The 22,497-nt window shown below is 37.4% G+C and overlaps 1 non-coding gene across 1 annotated transcript; it reads left to right on the forward strand.

Moving 5' to 3' along the window:
• The first annotated feature begins 5,009 nt into the window (after nt 1–5,009).
• On the forward strand, nt 5,010–5,173 carry LOC114007548 (U1 spliceosomal RNA). The gene has a single exon (XR_003549155.1). It is a non-coding gene; the product is annotated as a U1 spliceosomal RNA (small nuclear RNA).
• The last annotated feature ends 17,324 nt before the right edge of the window (nt 5,174–22,497 follow it).

A 22,497-nucleotide genomic window follows, 5' to 3' on the forward strand; every position in this document is an offset into this window, starting at 1 on the left:
TTAATGAGAATAAGACAGTGTGGAATGGGGGGGTGAAGAGAAGAGGATAGAGAAAGATAGCAAGAGAACAAATAGAGAGGCAGGACGTTAGTAGGACACAGATATGGTTTATTACCTGTTGATGATGACATGTATAGTATTCTCAACTGGATTGGTCTGAGAACTATTTCATGATGGGTACAGTCTTTTTACAAGCAAAATGAGAAATAGTGATTGACTGTTTTAAAAAAATAATAATTAGAATAATAATTATAATGATTGGGAAAAACATTGAAAAGATATTGAATGATGAAGTGGGGAGAGTAATGTCTCTGTATTGACTGACATGCATGGCATTCCCTTTTGAAAAAGCAATATAATACACCATAAAGTTATATGTAATCCAATGTAATATAAAGAAGATTATGATGATAATAAAAATTTTAAAAAAAGAATCGAGCAGGTAGTCTAGAAGTGAAAACTATAATAAATTAACAGCAGACAGATTTAACAATAGGCATTATACAAAAATAGAGGGAATGACAACTCGAATACAGATCAATGGTGTATATCCATATTGAAGTACAGAAAAAAAATTAAGAGTATGAGAGATATGTGGTATTAGTCAAAAGCACTCACACTGGGTAATTGAGAGAACAGGATGGAAGAAATAATTGAACTTTGAAATGATGAAAAATATGAATCCCCCAGATCAAGAAGCTTAACAGAGTAAAGAAACTACACATTAGCACATTTTAGTCTAACATATTAAAACCATAATAAACATACAATTTTATAAGCATTAAGAAAGGAAAGATATATTATATATAGGGAAAAATCAATAAAAGTAACACTGGAAAAAAAGTACTCTTCTAATGTATGAAAACCAACTTAAGGCAAGAAATGTGTAAAACCAAGGAGACAAATCACCAAAAAACATAACGATCTGCCAGTAAAACAAAAATACATGGAGACATACACAGTGTATGAAAAAGCATTCAAAATAATTAATTTTAGAAGCTTAATGAACTTCAATAAAATACAGAGAAATAATGATACAAGAAATACAATAAATGAATAAAATGGGAAATTTAACAGAGATTGAAGTTATTAAAAAAAACAGAAATTCTGGATCAAAAAAATGCAATGAGAGAAATAAGAAATGCAATAAAGAACTGCAACAGCATAATTCATCAAACAGAAGAAATTATTTGTACTTGAAGACAGATTATTTGAAAATACACAATTAGAACCAAAAAGAAAAAGAAACTAAAAGGAATGAAGAAAACTTACAGGACTTATGAGACAGTAGCAAAAATTTAAGCTACAGGAGTTAAGAAGGAGATGAGAGAATCTAGAGATAGATGGATTATTTTAAAATCTACTAACAGGGAGTTGGCAGGTGATCTGGTGGTTAAGGAACTGGACTCCCACATGGCTGATGGCAGTTTAACACCTAGACTAGTGGCTTGCTTTTTCTCTCTTCTCTCTCTCTCTCTAATCAAATTGAATAATAAAAATAATAAATAAGAATGAATCATTTTTAAAAATTAGGAATAGAAAACATCCCAGATCTGGTGAAATTTATAAATATTCATACACAGGAAGGTCAAAAATCTAAATTCAATCCAATTAAGATTACACCAAGTTATAGGACCAGTATAGGGCATACTGGTTGGACTCCTACAGTGAACACGGACTCCTAGACTCCTACAGTGAACATGGTTCGAGTCCCACACTGGAGACTTAAAACTCACACTGAATGCATGTGCACATGTGCCTAAAATCTTGAGAGGAGAATGGAAAAGGCATTATGGCATGGCCATCCCCTGGAGGGGTTATTTCTCACTTCCTGTCTCTCTGTCTCTGTCTCTCTGGCAAGCACATGTACCCTTTAGCCAAAATCTCTCTTAAAAAGAAAAAGATTACACCAAGATATATTATTATAAAACTATCAAAATTTAAAGAAAAGAAAGAGGATCCTGAAGACTGCAAGAAAAAAGAAGCAAATTATATATAAGAGAGTTCCTACGTGACTAGCAATAAAGTTCTCAGCAGAAAACTAATAGGTCAGGAGATAGTGGAATGATATATTCAGAGTGCTGAGGAGAAAACAAACAAACAAACAAACAAAAAACCTGCAAAACAAGAATACTGTGTTCAGCCAAGCTGCCCTTTAAAAAATGAAGAAAGAAAGACTAGCGGTTCCAGGGCTTGAACCACATTCACTGTAGGAGTCCAGCAACATAACAAGTATGCCCTCTACTGGTCACATAACTTGGTGTAATCTTAATTGGACTGAATCTAATTGGAGACCTTTGACCTTCCAGTATATGAATATTCAACAAATTCACTAGATCTGAGATGTTTTCTATTATTCATTTTTTTAAATGATGTGTTCTTACTTATAGTTCTTACTATTCAATTTTATTATAGAAAAACAGATAGAGACAGAGAGAGAAAGGAAGCCACTAGACTGTTCCAGATCAACAAAAGCTGAGAGTACATCACCACCAGAACTGTCAACAAGAAACACACTAAAGAGAATTCTTCAAGCTGAAACAAAAAAAATGCAAATGAGAAACAGAAAAGTAAATGAAAGCACACAACTCATTGGTAAAAGTAACTACACAAATTCAGAAAGCTCTAATACCGTAATACTAGAGCTTAAATGATTTATATCTTTAGTTTAAGGTTAAGAAGAAAAACTATTAATATAATGACAGATACAATAATTTCTTGATGGCTATACATGTAAGAAGATGTAAAACTCTGACATCAAAAATTTTTTAATTGGGGAAGTAAAGTAAAAGTGTACAGTTTATATACATAATCAAAGTTATATTGTCATTGGTTTAAGTAGCCTATTAGAACTATAAGCTTTTGTAAGCTTAATGGTAACCAAAAGCAAAAAAAAAAAAAAAAAAAAAAAAAGATGTAGTAGACAAAAGTAAGGAATCAAAGCATGTCACTATAGAAAATGACCTAACCACAAAAACTGACAACAGGAGAAAAAGGAAGAAAGAAAGAAAAAAAGAAAGAAAACAGAAAACAATGAATACAATGAATAAAAAGGCAGTAGTGCTCGCCATTTATGGTGAATGTAAATGAACTAAATTCTTTGATAAAAAGACATAGATGGGCCAACCCTATAGCACAGCGGTTAAGCACTGTATGTAGGGAGCCAGATCCCATATGATGAATGTGGTTTTGGTGGCTTGTGAAAACATGTTGACCGCATATGTGTGCATGCCACAAATCCTTTTGGAATGGGAAAAACAAAAGAGAAGGATGGTGGTGTAACCACACCCCACTGAATGGTGCTCTTTCTCCTCTCATAAGGGTACACACCCTCTGGAAATTTATTCATATTGAGAAATTTTTTTGCTTATAGGGTGTGTGTGCTCACCAGAGAGACAGAAAGTGAGAGATCACCCTCCCCCTACCCCAGGGGATGGCCATACCACATTCCCTTCTCCTTCATTCTCCTCTCAAGATTTTGGACACACATGCACACATGCCTGGTGTGAGTTTCAAGCTGCCAGGTCTGGGCCTTGAACCTTGTTTGGCCATGTGAGTCTAGCACCTTAACCACCACACAATCTGCTGGCCCCACACCCACTGACAATTTATAAAAAAGACACAGAATAGAAGAATGAATAATAATAAAACATAATAGAGACCCAATTATATGCTGTCTATAAGAAACTAACTCACTTTTAAGGACATACATATACTGAAAATAAAAGAATGAGAAAAGATATTTCATGGAAATCAATAGAAATCAGAAATAGTTATGCTTACATCAGATAAAATAGGCTTTACATCGAAAACTCAAAAATGAGACAAATAAGATCATCATGTAATGATAAAGAGGTCAATTCATCAAGATGAGTAACAATTGTAAATATACATGCACTCAACATCAAAGCACCTAAATGTAATTACTAAATATTAATAGATCTGGAAAGAAAGACAATACAATAATCAGAAGAGATTTTCATATCTCACTTTCAGCAATAGACAGATCATCCAGACAAAAACGCAATAAGAAAATATCAAACTTAAGACTACACTGTAAAACAAATGTACTGGGACCAGCAGGTGGTGTAATGGTTACATTGCTGGACTCCACATGGTCAATAGCGGTTCAAGTCCTGGACCCGGCGGTTTGAAACTCACACAGGTGTGTGTGTGTGCATTTCCAAAATCCCAAGAGGAGAGTGGAGGAGAAGGAATTGTGGTATGGCCATCCCTCCTGGTGAGTGATTTCTCGCCTTCTGTCTCTCTGACTCTCGAGCAGTGCATGCACCCTATAGCAAAAATATCACTCTTAAAAAATAAACAAACAAACAAAAACAAATGTACCTAACAAAAATACACAGAACATTCCACATAGTGACAGAAATATATTTCTAAATAACACACAGGTCAAAGGATAAATCACAAGAAGTGTTAGAAAATATATAGAACTGAGGGACCAGCAGATGGCATAATGGTTATACCACTGGACTCCCACAAAGCTGACCACAGTTTGAGTCCCAGACCCAGTGGCTTAAAGTTCATGCTGGATGTGTGTGCATGCATGCCCAAAATCCCAAGAGGGGAGAATGGAGGAGAAGGGATTGTGGTGTGGCCACTCTCTCCTGGGGGTGATTTCTCGTTTTCTGTCTGTCTCTGTGTCTCTAGAGAGTACACACACCTTGTAGCAAAAACTTCTTTTTAAAAAAAGAAAATATATAGAATTGAGTGATAATGAAAGCACAACATATCAAAATTTGTGAAGTGCAGCACAAACACTGCTTAGAGGTATATAAGTTGCTTTAAATGTAAATTAGAAATGAATAAAGATTCAAAAAAGAAGAGACTATTATAAACAACTTTATTCCAGTAAATTTGGCAACTTAGATACTATTTGCAAATTCTCAAAACTGGATAAAAATAAATGGAATATCTGTATGATGTTATACCTAGTAAATAAGTCAAATCTATTATATAAAAAAATACTTCTCATAAAAACTCCAGGTACAATACTTACCTGGCAGGGGAGATACCATGATCACGAAGGTGGTTTTCCCAGGACGAGGCTTATCCATTGCACTCTGGATGTGCTGACCCCTGCGATTTCCCCAAAAGTGGGAAACTCGACTGCATAATTTGTGGTAGTGGGGGACTGTGTTCGTGCTCTCCCCTGGGGGAAAAAAAAAAAAAAAAAAACTCCAGGTGCACATGACTTCACTGACAAATTCTTCTTATTACTTTAGAAGAAATGATAGCTAATCTTATATAAACCCTTCCAAAGAATTGAAAAATAGGCAACTTACTACCTGCCAACTTATTTTATGAAGATAGCAAAACACTGACACTAAAATCTGAAGAAGACTTACAAGAAAGGAAAATATGGGCCAATATTTCTCATTAACTTATATGCAAATACACTAAATAAAACCTTAACTAGCAAAATACATTTATATATAAAAAGGATTATAAATCAAAACTGAGTGAGATTGACTAGAAAATCAAGCAATGATTTAACATAGTAAGTAAACAAGGAAATAAGCTATGTGGTTGATTCAATAAATACAGACAAAATACCTGACAAAATTCAGCAGCCACTTGTTATTTAAAATAACAATTCTAGAAATAGGCAGAAATGTTCTTACTCTGATAAAAGGCATTTACAAAATAAACATTTTAATGGCTTACACACAGTAAAATATTCACCAATTTCCCTTCTGTAAATGACAAGAAAAGATTCCTGCAACCATCTATTTTCTGTTCAGAATTGGAGATCCTAACTAGTTCAATAAAACAGTAAAAACAAACAAAAAAATCTTTTAAGGTAAAATGTTTGAAAAATAACATATTCATAGATGGAGTAACTGTATATATGGAAAGTTAAAAATAATTCACAACTCTTTAATGGTAATAAATAAATTTAGGAAGGTGGCTGGATATAAGAGCAATATACTCTGCTTCATGTTTACCCCAGAAAGGCAGAATGTAACCTCTAACAATTAGTAAGTAGATAATTAAGACTAATGGCACTCCATGTGTCTAAGGACTAGGAAGAAAATCTATTATTCACCTAACAGATTTCTGTGGCTGGCAGGGAGGGCACAATAGATCTGGATAGGTTTGAGTGAGACAGAGAGTGAGTTGGGCTTTCTTAGAAACTAGCAAGTAGAACCGGGGAAATAGTCCCTAATGAAAGCTAGCGATTTGCCAGGTTTGAATTTCCCACACATGCCAAAGGAGAGAGTTCACTTGGTTTCCTGTTCTGTCCAGATATGGAGCAAGGCAATGAAGGAGGTAAGGAATATAGGAAATCAGAGATCATACATCAAAACATGGAGTCAGATTCTTTGCTGCATAACCTCAATAGATTATATTTTTATAGGCCAGTAAAAAATACTTTAAAACAAAATTTAAAAGGAATGTAATTTATCAGATTATCAAAGTGTATCAAACATCCAGGAGTAAATCCAATAATGTCTTTGTTATTTTTCTCTTGCTATAACAGAATACCACAGACTAGGTAACTTATAAAGAACAAATGTTTCTTTAGCTTGTGGTTCTGGAGGCTAGAAAATCTAAGGTTGACAGGCCAACATCTGGTATAATGCCTTCCTCTTGCATTATAATATAGACAAGGGCAAGAGGTGAGAAGGCAACTGAACCCTTGAAAGAACTAACTCATTCTTGTAAGGACTGCATTGACTCATTTGTGAGGGCTTCACCTAGTGATCTAAGCAACATTTTTAAAATTTATTTCTTGGACAGATTTTTGCTATAGGATATGTATACTAACCAGAGAGACAAAGGGAGACACACAGAGAGATAGTAAGAAATCACTCCCCAGGGTGCTGGCCATGCCATAATCCTTTCTCCTCCATTCTCCTCTCGGTATTTTGGATATGCATGCACATGTATCCTTCATGAGTTTCAAGTCACCGGGTCTGGGACTTGAACCACAGTCAGCCATGTGGGAGTACAACACCTTAACCACTATACCACCTGCTGGCTCCTCTAATCACCTCTTAAAGGCCCCATTTCTCAATACTGTTACACTGGTAATTAATCTTCCAATACATGTACTTTGAGTGAACATATCTATACCATAGTATCTTACAAAAAATTGAAATATCTTTTAAAAATGGAAATATCTTTATACTGTGAAAACTACTAATCATTATTGAGGAAAATTTTAATAGCACACAATAGGGGGATATGCTATGCTAATGGACTGAAAGATTTAATGTTGTTAAGATGTGAATTCTCCCCAAATTGATCTATAGATGTAATGCAATCTCAGAATATCCCAGCAGGCCTTTTGATGAGACTGATAAAATTACTGATAAAGACAGAATGTGAAACAGAGGATTTAACTGGGTGAACATAATGCCAGCTATTATTAAAGTAAATTATTTGATGAAGTCATCCCATGATGGGAAACACTTTCCAGAAGGAACAAATACTCTGGTAAGTTAGTGCACACTTTCTTCTCTAGACACTGCTGAAGATACCATGTCTGCATTTGCTACTCTGTCCCTTCTCGTCTATAGTGATCAGTCTCACATCTGATTGACATACTGATCCCCTTTAAAACCAGTGTGTTAAATGCCACAAACTCAGAGTGCAAATGAGGTCATGGTGAATTTTAACTAATCATGAAATTTCTTCCACCTTCCATAATCTTATTATCAGGAGCAAAAGAAGCTCTGTTAGATTTTGTTTTCTCTTCCAACTAATTCTCAAGTTATCTGAAAACTTTTGGACTTACTCTTCATACACAGTTCTCATTTCAAAGACAGTGCAAGGCATAGAGCTAACTGAAAGTCTCCACTAAGGTTTCTTCCTGCTGCCATCTGGATATCCAGTCCAATAGTGGGCCTGCATTATTACAGAGGCAGCATGGGAGGATTTCCACCCAGACTGCAAAAGAGCCCTTGAAGAGCATCATCTAATTAAATTCATCATTTAGTGCTCAGATAGTATTCCCAAAGCTCAGTCACCATTTGGGACATTTGGTTTGGAGATCCTTCAAGCATCTGACATACATTGTAGTCAATCAGGCCGCTCTGTTATATCTGTACCCCGTGATGTAAGTTTGAGCTACCCACTTAGTGATTACAGAGCTAACCCTCACTGTTGACCCACTGCTATGCCACCTCATCCTTCCTTTTATTTCCTTGAATATAAACATTTTAAGGAAGTTCTACTCAGTTTGGTCCAGGAATCTGATGCATCAATTAGTTTCACATGTGAGCTTGTTGGAGATGCACATTCTCATATCCAACTTCTACTCTTCTGAATGAGAAACTGAAGGGGTAGGAACTAGGAATCTGAGTTTAACAACCTTTTCAGGTGTTTCTTAGTTGCAATAAAGCTTGACTAGCACTTTTTAAAAAATAGATGATTATCTGTTCATGATAACATGTATAGTATCTTCACCTGAACTGATGTGAAGTATATTGATGTTGGGTAATTCACTTTATAAGTAGTAATGATGTATAGTGACTCAACATATAAAATGAATTTTTAAAATAATGTAAGTTTAAAAAGATAATAAAATACTTTATAAATATAGATTTAAAAAATTGACTTAATATCTCTGCTTTTAATGAGACAGATTTGTTCATGATCTCAAATAGGTTATAGCTCTCAGTAGGCCAAGAACCATTATATTTTTTCAAATACCTATTTCTACTTTGTATAAACCTTTAATTATGCTCTTAGTACTTGGAAGATTTGAAAAGTGCAGGTTTACCCTTAGACAAACATGTACACACATGGAAATCCAAAGGATTGTGCAAAAGAAAATTACCCTTTTCCCTAGAGTCACTTACCAGTCTAAACTGAGTCATTCAGGTATAAGGGGTGGAAGCCATTATTCTTAATTGGACTGCCATGTTTTATTCTTCATTGCAGTCTTCTCAATATTTTCTTAAAATCCTCCTTTCTTCTGCCATAGCCGGCCTCTTCATTGTCTTCTCATGTACATTCAAAAAACTTGGTATCATATGTAATATAATCTGCCGCCAAGGAACTCAGGTGTGTTTAAGAAACCATGAAGTTGGCATTTCTAATTCCTCCCTATTCTGCTCTTAGTTTTAGAGCATTTGAACCGCAATTTACAGTTTTAAAAGTATTTGGGAAGGGTTACAAGCACAGATACATCAAAAGGAAAATAAAAACAGTTATATAAAACATACAGGTCACTGGGGACACTGCAGGATGGGTGTGAGATGGACACCAGCAGGAAAGGTATCTTTTCAATCCCCTTTGCCTTAACCATAAAAGCTAAGAGAGGAGATGTCCTTGCAACAATCTTATCTTTCAAACTGTCTTATCCATGCACTGCAAAGCAGGTCCCTTGAATGATACATACCAGTTTCGTTTTGTTTTTGCAAATTAGTACATGGAATAGACCAAAAATGCAGAAACAAAAAATGAATCTTATTCAACCACATGAAGTTAAAAACAGATTTAACTGTCCTGCTTAGTTTATTCCAATTTTTTAGCTTCAAGAACTAGGGAAATGTTTCAGTGACCTAAAGTTTGTAAGGTTTCTTCCTGCTGCCATCTGGATATCCAGTCCAATAGTGGGCCTGCATTATTACAGAGGCAGCATGGGAGGATTTCCACCCAGACTGCAAAAGAGCCCTTGAAGAGCATCATCTAATTAAATTCATCATTTAGTGCTCAGATAGTATTCCCAAAGCTCAGTCACCATTTGGGACATTTGGTTTGGAGATCCTTCAAGCATCTGACATACATTGTAGTCAATCAGGCCGCTCTGTTATATCTGTACCCCGTGATGTAAGTTTGAGCTACCCACTTAGTGATTACAGAGCTAACCCTCACTGTTGACCCACTGCTATGCCACCTCATCCTTCCTTTTATTTCCTTGAATATAAACATTTTAAGGAAGTTCTACTCAGTTTGGTCCAGGAATCTGATGCATCAATTAGTTTCACATGTGAGCTTGTTGGAGATGCACATTCTCATATCCAACTTCTACTCTTCTGAATGAGAAACTGAAGGGGTAGGAACTAGGAATCTGAGTTTAACAACCTTTTCAGGTGTTTCTTAGTTGCAATAAAGCTTGACTAGCACTTTTTAAAAAATAGATGATTATCTGTTCATGATAACATGTATAGTATCTTCACCTGAACTGATGTGAAGTATATTGATGTTGGGTAATTCACTTTATAAGTAGTAATGATGTATAGTGACTCAACATATAAAATGAATTTTTAAAATAATGTAAGTTTAAAAAGATAATAAAATACTTTATAAATATAGATTTAAAAAATTGACTTAATATCTCTGCTTTTAATGAGACAGATTTGTTCATGATCTCAAATAGGTTATAGCTCTCAGTAGGCCAAGAACCATTATATTTTTTCAAATACCTATTTCTACTTTGTATAAACCTTTAATTATGCTCTTAGTACTTGGAAGATTTGAAAAGTGCAGGTTTACCCTTAGACAAACATGTACACACATGGAAATCCAAAGGATTGTGCAAAAGAAAATTACCCTTTTCCCTAGAGTCACTTACCAGTCTAAACTGAGTCATTCAGGTATAAGGGGTGGAAGCCATTATTCTTAATTGGACTGCCATGTTTTATTCTTCATTGCAGTCTTCTCAATATTTTCTTAAAATCCTCCTTTCTTCTGCCATAGCCGGCCTCTTCATTGTCTTCTCATGTACATTCAAAAAACTTGGTATCATATGTAATATAATCTGCCGCCAAGGAACTCAGGTGTGTTTAAGAAACCATGAAGTTGGCATTTCTAATTCCTCCCTATTCTGCTCTTAGTTTTAGAGCATTTGAACCACAATTTATAGTTTTAAAAGTATTTGGGAAGGGTTACAAGCACAGATACATCAAAAGGAAAATAAAAACAGTTATATAAAACATACAGGTCACTGGGGACACTGCAGGATGGGTGTGAGATGGACACCAGCAGGAAAGGTATCTTTTCAATCCCCTTTGCCTTAACCATAAAAGCTAAGAGAGGAGATGTCCTTGCAACAATCTTATCTTTCAAACTGTCTTATCCATGCACTGCAAAGCAGGTCCCTTGAATGATACATACCAGTTTCGTTTTGTTTTTGCAAATTAGTACATGGAATAGACCAAAAATGCAGAAACAAAAAATGAATCTTATTCAACCACATGAAGTTAAAAACAGATTTAACTGTCCTGCTTAGTTTATTCCAATTTTTTAGCTTCAAGAACTAGGGAAATGTTTCAGTGACCTAAAGTTTGTAAAAAAGGTACTCATTTCTCTATGAGTCATAGGTATAGAGGCTGTATAAGTAGCCCCTGCATTTCTTAACATAGAGTACAGCCCCCTCTTAAGTAAAGTCACCTCTCCCCCCACCCCACCCCTCCAGCTTATTCTGCTCTCCACCAGAAAGCAGTTTGGCAAATTACAAAGAATAATGTGCTCTTTTCTGACAGTTTGGCTTGGGAGTCCCAAATGTAAACTCACATCACTGCACCAATGAATGATTTTATTCATTTTAAAGCACTTATTTTCTTTTATTCAAATACACTTTTTAAGACATGTAATACACCAAGAGGAAGTGGAATAAATTTCAGTAGAGAGATTTACATGACTACCCCTACATTAAAAATATTAAAAATTACTCTGTCTAAAATTCTCATTTAAAACCGTGTTCTATTTTGCATATTCAATCCCTAAAACATCAAGGTGTATGTGGGCGTGTGTGTGTTTATGGCTGTGCGGGTCTGGTCTATGTAGGGAGAGGTTCCACTTCACCATTGCCACCCACTCTGTCTCTAAACCAAAGGTATTCTGAGGTGCCCCTGGTTACCTGGAAGTGAATTCACCATACTTCAGTACCAGCACGTCTCTCTTCAAAATGTGGCTCAGGAGTCACTAAAGGAAACCACACAGTGTTAAGACTAAACATTCTTGAGTAAGCCTCAGTTATGGCAAGTTCAACAGCCTGGCTGTTGAGAGAGCAGTTACCGAAATTTTCCAAATAAATAAAGCAAACAAGTTACTTCAGGAAGAAGTTCACATCTATATGATTTATAATACTGGGAGTTGGCCCATTGAGGCAGGAGGAACCCAGTGAACCAGCAGTAAAACATAGGCCACCCAGGCACTCAAGGCTGCCTCCAAGGTTTTAGTTCACGTTCAATCGCCTACTGAATCCTCACCTACTGAGTTGCTCTCTTGGGGAGGTGATGGTGTTATAATGTCCTTCAAGACTCACTGGCTTGAACTTTATCGTTCAGCCTCTAAACGGGTTAATATTAATGGGAAAAAAAATAGGGCTCCTATTTAGAGGCTCCTGGCAGCAAGCAAATAGAGAAAAAAAAATACCCCTCCAAAATCAATGTTTGCTTTGCTGAGGGCCTCCTTAGGTGTACATTGGAAACAATTCTGTCTGTCTACCACAGTTAAGTCACTCTGCAGCTTCATATGCCAGCCAGGAGTACTTAGCAATCCAGAATCAACAGGTTGCTGCTATTGAGCAGTACCAGAACACAGGGGCAAAAAAGAATGGAAAATGTTCCATGGGACACAGCAGCCTGATGGATGATGATGATAAAAGATGAGAAGTGCCCTGGAGAGTCCTGTGTCTCTTCATCCCCATTCACTAACCTCAAACTGGGCACCATTTCCAAGGATCATTCCAGCCATTGTGACAAAACTGCTGTTCTGGAGCTGGTCTCCATATATAGTTCTCAGGCACTTCCAAAGTAAAACACACATACACACACCCATGTGCACATGCACACACATACACACACTACATTAATATATATTGCATAGGAAGATATTATGTGTTGATGGAAAATTTGAAACACATTTAGCATTCTTAAACATGCACCCATATATTTCTCTGCCTGGGTCATATTATTCATGTACAGAATCAGACAATAAAGCACATAAAGGGCATAAATTGTATTTGATTAAATTACCCCAAATATATTTGAAGGTAGAAGGCCTAAACTCCTGAAAATGGACTAGGCATCATTTACTACAGCCCTATCATTCAACCCCAGTGTTTTATTCAGATTAGAAAGTCTTTGTTAAATTAAATAGTAAAATAATTTATGTATTTATCCTGAAACAGCCAAGTGAACTACAATAGTTTAATACCGTGATATTACTTTTTAATCAGCAGATCATCATTAGCAATTGATCTTCTTGTCATTGACATTAGGTCAACAATAAGATACAGCATTTCTAAGCTCTCATGTAGGGGTGTTCCTTCTTAATTTCATTAATATTATATATATTATATTATATTATACATTTATGCAACTTTTATAAAAATTACATATAATCAAATAATAATTTATACCTCACAGAGAAGTAGAGGCATAGGTGCAGACAATAAGTAATAGAAGGAATATTTATAAGCATTTTATTTATTTATTTATTTTTTGTAGAGGTTTTTGTGATAGGGTGCGTGTGCTCGCCAGACAGAGAGGGAGAGACATAGAGAAATCACCCCCCAGGGGGGATGGCAACGCCACAATCCCTTCTCCTCCATTCTCCTCTCGGGATCTTGGGCATGCAAGCACACACGCCCAGCGTGAGTTTTAAGCCACTGGGTCCAGGACGCGAACTGCGGTTGACTACATGGGAGTCCAGTGACATAGCCATTACGCTAACTGCTGGTCCCTTTATAAGCATTTTAAATAACACTCCAAATACTCATATGAGTTAATTCTTTGGGCATGACAGATACATACATATATCTTGGGTCATGTCATATGTACAAACACATACACACACAGACATGAAAAAGACATGACATATTTTTCATTCTATTTATAACAATCTGGTTATAGGACACTCAACAGGTAAGTTGAAACAATAGAGACTATAAAGGTGAAAGAAATAGTTTTCTAAGACAAGACCACATGAATAATCATGAAGAACTACAAACTATAAAACTAGCAAATGAAAGTCATGCATGTAAAAGAAGTCTGAGTATCAAAAAATTGGGGGGAAGGTGGATATTCTTCAATGACACAATATATAAGACAAAAATTAGGAAAACCTAAGAATATGGAAAAATTAAAACAAACACATCTCTTTGTGAGGGTATAAATAATGATAAAAAGTATAGATTAAAAAGATTTTAAAAAGTGGCAATGTAAGAATATCTTATGAATTTTAATAAACTAAATAGTGAAGAAGATAGAAAACGGAAGGACCTGAACTGAAAGAGATAGAAATTCTTAAGTAAAATTCTGACAAAACAAGATTATTCTGTTTTTTTTTTTCTTCCAATTGTATTTCTTTCTAAAGTGTTTTTAAAAAGGATTACCTGGAGACCAGCAGTTGATGTAATGGCTATGTCGCTGAACTCCCATGTAGATGACCATGGATCGAGTCCCAGACCCAGCGGCTTAAACTCATGCCGGGTGCATGTGCATGTGTGCCCAAGATCCAGAGAGGAGAATGGAGGAGAAGGGATTGTGGTGTGGCCATCCTCCCTGGGGGGTGATGTCTTGCTTTCTGTCTCTCTGTCTCTCTCTGTCTTTCTGGTGAGCGCAGGCAGCCTACTGCAAAAAACTCTTTAAAAAACAAGATTATCTGAGGCTATAAAGGTGAACTAGAATCAAAACAAAAGAAGGGTAGGAAACAATTCTGGAATAGGTAAGCTTATTACAAGGTTTAACACAAAATCCTCAGTAAGAATCAAGACAGCAGTGTACTCTATGCCCTTCAGATAAAGTGATCATAGGCTTAAGCAAGTGTGAGAGAAAGATTTTCCTTAATGTGAAGTAGATTCCCAGATGGTCCTTGAAAAACACCTAGAACAAGGAAAACATAATCTTTTGTTGTTATAAGACCCTGAGATTTGTTTTTTTGTTGCAGCAGAATATGCTTACCCTCACTGATACATGAAAGGTGAAAAATAAACTTCCTTCCTATAAATATTCTCATTGTAATTATTGTATGGCCAAGGTCAGATTTCATCATGCAAATACACACACACACACACACAATGTAGATACATACTCATAATGCTGTCTGTAGCATAAAACGAATGGTTTTATTCCCTCCAAAAACAGAGATGATGGTGTTTTGAGAAGACAATGGTGACATCATCACTATGTAGATGCCACTGATTGTGGGCCTTATACTAAAACTTGGACTCTACAGTTGTGAAGAAGTTAGGGATGAACATTATGTAAAACAAAGAAGACGAGAGCAGTCAAATGTAACTCAAGCAAGCACGTAAATGATGAGCAGCACCCATTATATACAGGAAGGCTCAAAAAAAGAAAACAAATAAATAAAGTGTGGTAGCAAGTAAAGTTGAAGGCAGATCATAATTTTCTAATACAGACTTTTGATTTTGCTTGAAATATGGAGCGTACCCTTTCCTAAGCTGGCTTACTATTGTCTATTTTTTAAAGAATTATTTAATTTGGAGGACCAGCAGTTAGCGTAATGGCTATGTCGCTGGACTCCCATGTAGTCAACCGCAGTTTGCATCCTGGACCTTGTGGCTTAAAACTCACACCGGGCACATGTGCGTGCGTGTCCAAGATCCCGAGAGGAGAACGGAAGAGAAGGGATTGCGGCGTGGCCATCCCCCCTGGGGGGTGATTTCTCGCTTTCTGTCTCTCTCTCTCTCTGTCTGGTGAGCGCACACGCCCTATAGCGAAAACCTCTCCAAAAATAAAAATAAAATAATTATTTAATTTGAGACCAGCAGTTGGTGTAATGGCTATGTCACTGGACTCTCATGTAGCCGACCACAGTTTGAGTCCTGGACCTGGTGGCTTAAACTCAAGCCGGGTATGTGTGCATGTGTGCCCAAGATCCCGAGAGGAAAATGGAGAAGAAAGGAATGCGGCACGGCCATCCCCCCTGGGGGGTGACTTCTCGTATCTCTCTCTGTCTTTCTGGCGAGCACGCACACCCCATAGCAAAAACCTCTAAAAAAAGAAAAAAAGAATTATTGAATTTATTTTATCATTATTTTTTGTTTTTTAGTTTATTATTTTAAAATTTATTTTCTATATTCAATCACTATACATCACTTAGCTTATAAAGTGAATTCTTCCAACATGAATACACTTCACACCAGTCCAGTGGAAGATACTATACACGGTATCATCAACAGATAATTATCCACTTCTGTGTCCCATAAAAGTTTTGCCTCTCTCTTTTTCTCCTTAATATCTTTCCTCACACTCTCTGCCTTCTTCCCCCTCTTCCCACACTCTGTCCAGTATCTGTAAACATTTTCCATGCTTCTATATAAAAGGAAAAGGTCCTCAATTTTAGCATACAGCCACCAGCCACGGGCAATTGATCTCCAATGATAAGTTGAGGTGGGAGACCATTAGAAAGATAACCAAGTGATGACTTGGTGAAGAGTGTATCCAAGAGGATCCACAAGAAAACAGCTAATAAGTTTCTTTTTCTTTCTACCAAAAATAAAGAACCTTAGCAAGTGGTCAAAGATATATTACTGGGTTCTGGTCTGAATTCATGGGTGAAGAAAACAGCTCTGGAACCTCCTCAAATCTTATGTGCTTAGTTTTGATTGGAAAGTTGAAATAGAGCATTTGTCATTTGTTTGTGTATTCCCTACTTGTTTCTACAAATAATTGAAGTGGATAGAAACAAATCTCTGAAACTATTCTTGGTGTCTAAGTTGGTATAGAAGTACATTTTCCTTGATTCTACCTCATTATTTGAAATCTGTACAAAGGGCATGTACTTTTATATTACTTTGGAATGTAAATGTTAAGGACTTAAAATGGCTATGAAACAGAGTACACTCCATGTATTTCATTCTCTTACCTCTGCCCACTTCAGTGAACAGAAGCATAAAACACCTCATTGAAGTTATTACTGAAGTGGATAATTAGCAACTAATGAAAGATAATAAGGGGAAAATACGAGCAAAGCAATTTATCACAAACAGAAAACTATGTGATTTAGTGAGATTACAAGTCTTTGGGAAAAGTACAGGGTCACAGCTCAATGGGCATCTGCAGAGAAGAGTCCTTGTTCACAAATGTGCTGACCACACATCAGTCTTATTAGCCACAGCATACACAAGTATCGACTAAAGGTGGGCAAGTCTGCATGGGCATCCCACTCCACTACAGGCTTATTATAAGTTTGTGGTAAACATTTTGAGCATTCTGAACCTGCATCCTCATCTACAAGTAGAGCTAATAATATATATTTTGTGGGGCTGTTGTAAAGAGGAAATAAACTGATAAATATAAAGCATGGAGAAGGTGGGACCAGCAGACGGCATATACTATAATACACCAAGTTTCGAAATAGTAATGCAGCAGAGTTAATGTGACTTTGAACTGTGTGAGAAAATGCAATGAGAAACACAAGAAGCTTAGATCAGAAGACCAATGAAGGCATTCATAGTGGAATAAAAAGTGTCACAAAACCAGAAAGGCAATGAAATGATTTTGATAAAGGTCTCTGTATATCAAATGCATTTTAGTGGTGCCAAAGCATGTTGGTACACCGAGAGGGAGAGAACTGGAAATTCATGATCAAGGCACGAACAGAGTGTTGAGGCAGTGACTCCTAGTTGGGCATCGTAGTAAGGTGACTAAGTCCCCAAGGGTCTCTCAGACATGTAAGGGATAGAAAGACAGAGTGAATGAGGTTATTTGCCAGCTGAACTTCCCCCCCTTGAAAGGAGATGGATTTTCTCCCCTTCTCCTTCCTGTGAGCAAGAAAATGATATTTTCTTCTTTTTGGTTCTTTTTAATTGACCTCCATCAGCGCACTTCAGAGAGCAGAGCACTGTCAGGATCATAACTCAACTTGAGAACCGTGTGAAGCAAGGTGAAAGTTTTCTCAACACTGGAAAGTCTAAGAATGTGCCTCAAACACAGAGCTTAGAATGCTGGACTCTATGAAGAAATTGACGTTTTTACCTAAAATAACTGTTCAAACTGTACATTTGCTACGTTTTATAAACATCAGAAGGGCACCACTGACACCCAAGTGAAAAATCTCCACCTTGGCCAAAATGGTTCCACATAAAAACAACTCACCTACCAAGGAAAACTTTCTGCACTCCTTGTGCCCAGGGGAATTTGGGGCAGGAGAGCTTGTGCCTACCTCTGCAACGAAGCAGAGACTTTAACCCCCAGTGGGAAAGATATTTTTAGGCTGAAATGCTGCCGGCATTAGCATCTCTGTTTTCCTCTAGGGAGAAGAGTATCTTCCAAACTCACCCTCAGAGCAGCCCTAAATGGTTATTTGTCTGTTGTCTACCTTTTCACACTTGCTCTGTATAAAACCTTCCCCTCTGCCCTGCAGACAGCGGCCCACCTCTGCCTGCTGCTTGCCCCCCTGCTTGCTGGCCTCCCCTCCCCAGGTTTCAGCTGGAGGAACACCTCACAAACAACATGTGCTTTGGGGCTCAATGTTCTTCAAGCCTGCCAGTTCTTTCAGGAGGTCGTTTACACGCTTGGCTCTTACTTCAATGAGCTACTCTGGAGCAGTCTGTGAAAAGTGCTTTTGCTCCTGAAAATATTGGAGGGCTTTGTTGCAAATGGTGAAACCATGGCTCTCGATCCTCAGAGATAAGAGACAAAGTGGTTGCACTGGTCACTTCTTTGGAGTGATTTTATTCCCCTAAAGTATGATAGGATAATTTCAGTGCTCAAATTATATTTTGTAAATAAGTTGTCATTTTCCTGTGATTCATCAAACTTCTTTTGGCCCTGCCTACCTGGTCACCCTCTTGTTTGTAGATTGCCATGGAGCATAACTCTTAATGGGCCAAGAAAAGACACAAAGCTAACATTTACCCATTACATCCACATAGAGTGTGTGAAGAAAAACACCCCCTTGCACACACCCCTGAAAAAAGACATAAATTTTGACAAGAAAAATATTTCAAGGGGAGCTCCATGTATTTCTTCACTCAGTTGTAATGGCAATATTATCAAATTAGTTTGTGTTGCCTCCAACTTAATGTTTTTGTTTGGTTCTTTTCCCCCGTAAGTGTACTATAAAAAGATGATTCATCAAAAAAAGGAAAATAAATTTCATTAAGAAAGCTAATTAGGAGTGGCTGACTTGATGGGGGTGAGTGGTATCACTCGGACCTTTTATTTTCTTCTCCATGGGAGGGCTAGAAAAATGAGCCACAGGAAATCCTACAAAGAAGGAATCCACTGAAATAGTAAAAACCTTAAAGAAAATTTCAACTTCCATTGCCACCATCAACAATGGTGAAAATGTGTCTTTGACTACATTTTGCTACATATTTAAAGACCCTTCAAGTGCTATACAAGCATTACATATGTTTCCAAAATCTGATGATGAATTATATAAACAGTCACCATAATATTATACCCATTAAAAGTAGGGGAAGCTGAGTCAAAGGTGAATTCTAAGTTTTCACTATTGCTGAGTTTATCCCAGGAGTCCCACAAAAAGTGTGTGAAGAGAGGCATGCCCATTGGAGCAAAATGCCCAAGTGAGAGCCCCTGGTTCAACCTCCTTGTCAACTGTGCAAATAAATAACCTCTCTACACCGCAGTTTTCTCATCTGTAAAGTGAGGGTAACAATGGTAATTTCCCTCAAGAGTTTGTTTGGAAGATTAATAGAGTTAGTTTGTGAAAACGACTTAGAATAATGCTTTACTTACACAGTAAGTGCTGTATACATGGTAGCTGGGTCATTATTATTGTTGTAACAGGTGAATTTATGAATATAAAATGGAAGAAACTGTTGAACAGGAAAGACTCTAGCTCCCATGCATTTCTGTGTCTGACTGGTCTGTAAGACTTGAAGGGTTTCCCTACCTAAAGCAAAGTGAAAGTGAAAGTCATTCTTTCATTTTATCCTGAGTCCTTCGTCTACTGGGCATCATTTTTCTGATGTGCCAGAAAAAAGCTTTCCTATCAACAACTCTCTGTTCCTTCTATAGAGGTCTAGCAGCCTTTGTCCAAGGACTATCCAAAGTGTTTTCAATGAGAATATCTCTGGTTCACTACAATTGTCCCCACTTCGGTTATGATTGAGGAGAAACCTAATATTGCAATTGGTTCATCACACTGTGAACTGAATCTGAATCCAGAAACACATTTCTGTTTCTGAGGATAGCTCCTTGCCTCCAAGCCAAACTTGGTGTCTTTCACACTCAGTGGTCCTGTCCTCATGGTCTGGCTAGAGAGGTGCAAATGAACTTGGCACACACCAAGTGGACATGTTTTCTCAACTAAGCTCCCTCTAGGTGTCCAGTCAGCTCCTAATGGACCCTGAAAGTTCTCCATCTGGTTATATTCTTCGAAGCATGGTCTGAAAGTCAAATAAAGCAAAATGCTCTCCTAATGCTGCCTTATTAACTTTCTCATGTGAGCTTACTGCTTTTCTGAAGAATCACTGGGGGAAGTCATCTTGGAGGACCCAGGAGCCCATGAGACCCCAAGTCATAGTCCACTCACCATCCATGTCTCACTGGAGGAAGAACAGCCCCTGTCCTAAGCCCTGGACACCAAGATGAACCTGTCCTGGCAACAGAGAGAACTTGCCTCCATTTGTGCTCTTCTTGCCAGGTTGACCAGAACAACTTCCAGCCACTCCTCCAAAGTCCTCTTAGACTTCTCCTAATTATGCCACCTTTATGCCTCTTCCCCACCCACACAATAGGCCCAGAATACCAAGACACCTGCGAGGGAAAGCAACCCAAGGGCGAGGGGAGCTTTGTGCTCAGAAGATAACTGAACAAAATGAACTTCAAGTTCAACTAAATGAACTACCAACATTTCTGTCATTTCATTATAAGGACTGGCTAGACATGAGTTCTTGCCCCCTTGCCCATCAACCTGCAATAATGTAGGGGTGGCGTGAGGCATGGGAAATACTCTCCTCTACCTACTCCTCATGACCATCTCGGCATGCTCAGTGCCTGGAACACTTCCAGGCCCACAGTAGGGTATTTTAGTTACTCTCTTTTGCTTTAGGGAAATGGAATCACAACAGTAAACTCAAACAAAGTATAATATAAAGTTTCAGGCAAAGCAATGGCAGAAAAAGGAGTGCCATAGTATATGTATATTTTACATGTACTTAATATATTGGATTTGAAGTTAGTTCTAAGAAAGGAACAGATTTCTTTAGTTAGCTGATGAGGACTTAGATATAAAGGGTTCCTAAACAGTGGAAGAAGAAAAACAGATACCAAAAAAAACTGGTCCTATTTTGTATACAAGGTTTACCTTGGTCAAATAAAAAAATCAAAAGTCTTCTCAGCTTGTTTTTGGGCACAAGTTCTTGCCATGTTGTGATCCTCCTGCCTTGGTCTCCTGAGTCACCAGGATTATAAGCATATACCACTGTTCCAGCTTCTAGGTTGGGCGGAGAATCAAATCCAGGCCTTGCCTATGGCTGTGGAGCACAGTATCTTAGTAGTCTGCACAACCATAACTGGGCCCAGGAAAGTCTTTTAAGGTACAATTGGCTGATACTCCATGAGGAGGTAGTCGAAGAGGGAGAAAATTGAAGTCTACATTTTTCTGTCTTTGTCAGTTTTTATTTCCTACCTGTCCTGGATCTTCTGACTTCCTCCTTCTGCAGACACGTGTTTGGTGTTCACTAAATGTTGTACGCTATGCTGGAAAAGAAAATGCCTAGGACCAAATCATTTTCTCAAGAAGCCACAGATTCCTCCCTGGGTTCTGGAGCAGGGTCTTCACACTAGCATTCCTACCCTAACTCATCTGAGGTATTTGGGCTTTTCCCTATCTGAGCAAAGGGTTGAGAGATCCCTTTTACAAGAACTGATGATAAGTTGATGACAGGGAAGAGAGTTGACAAAACACACAAACCAAACTGGACAATTTACTAAGTGAAGATGTCTGAACTTTAAAAAAAAATTTTTATCTAAGCAAAGAATAGATTTTTCTACCATGCATTTGTATGGTTTCTAGCATCCCTATAATTTCCTAAGCTCACATTTTCCAAGACTGGATTCTAAGTAAACATAGTTTATAATAATGCAAAAGATAGTTTTAAGGTGAGCTTCTAAGTCTAGCAAAGAATCACACTTGTTCCTATTATTTCTCTTGTGGTATGTTAGTCTTCTAGGGTATAGTAACAAAATAACACAAGCTGAGTGGCATGAAACAACAAATTCTGTGCCTTTAGAGTTCTGGAAGATAGAGACTGAAATAAAGGTGTTGGCAGGGCCTTACTCTCCTTGAAAGCTATAAGGGAAGATCCATTCCATGCTTTATTTTAAATTCTGGTGTTGCTGGCAATTCTTGGCATTATTTTCTTTTTCTTTAAGGTTTTGCCATAGGGCCCATGCACTTACCAGAGAGAGAAAGAGAGAGATCGTGGGAAATCATCCCTCAGGAGGGATCATCATACCACAATCCCTTCTCCTCCATTCTCCTCCTGGGATTTTCGGCATACACACATACATGCCTGGCCTGATATATATATATATTTTTTTTTTGAGAGGTTTTTGCTTTAGGGCACATGCGCTC

The sequence above is a fragment of the Tupaia chinensis genome, unplaced genomic scaffold (genome assembly GCF_000334495.1).
Source record: "Tupaia chinensis unplaced genomic scaffold, TupChi_1.0 Scaffold000028_1, whole genome shotgun sequence".
Classification (NCBI taxonomy): domain Eukaryota; kingdom Metazoa; phylum Chordata; class Mammalia; order Scandentia; family Tupaiidae; genus Tupaia; species Tupaia belangeri.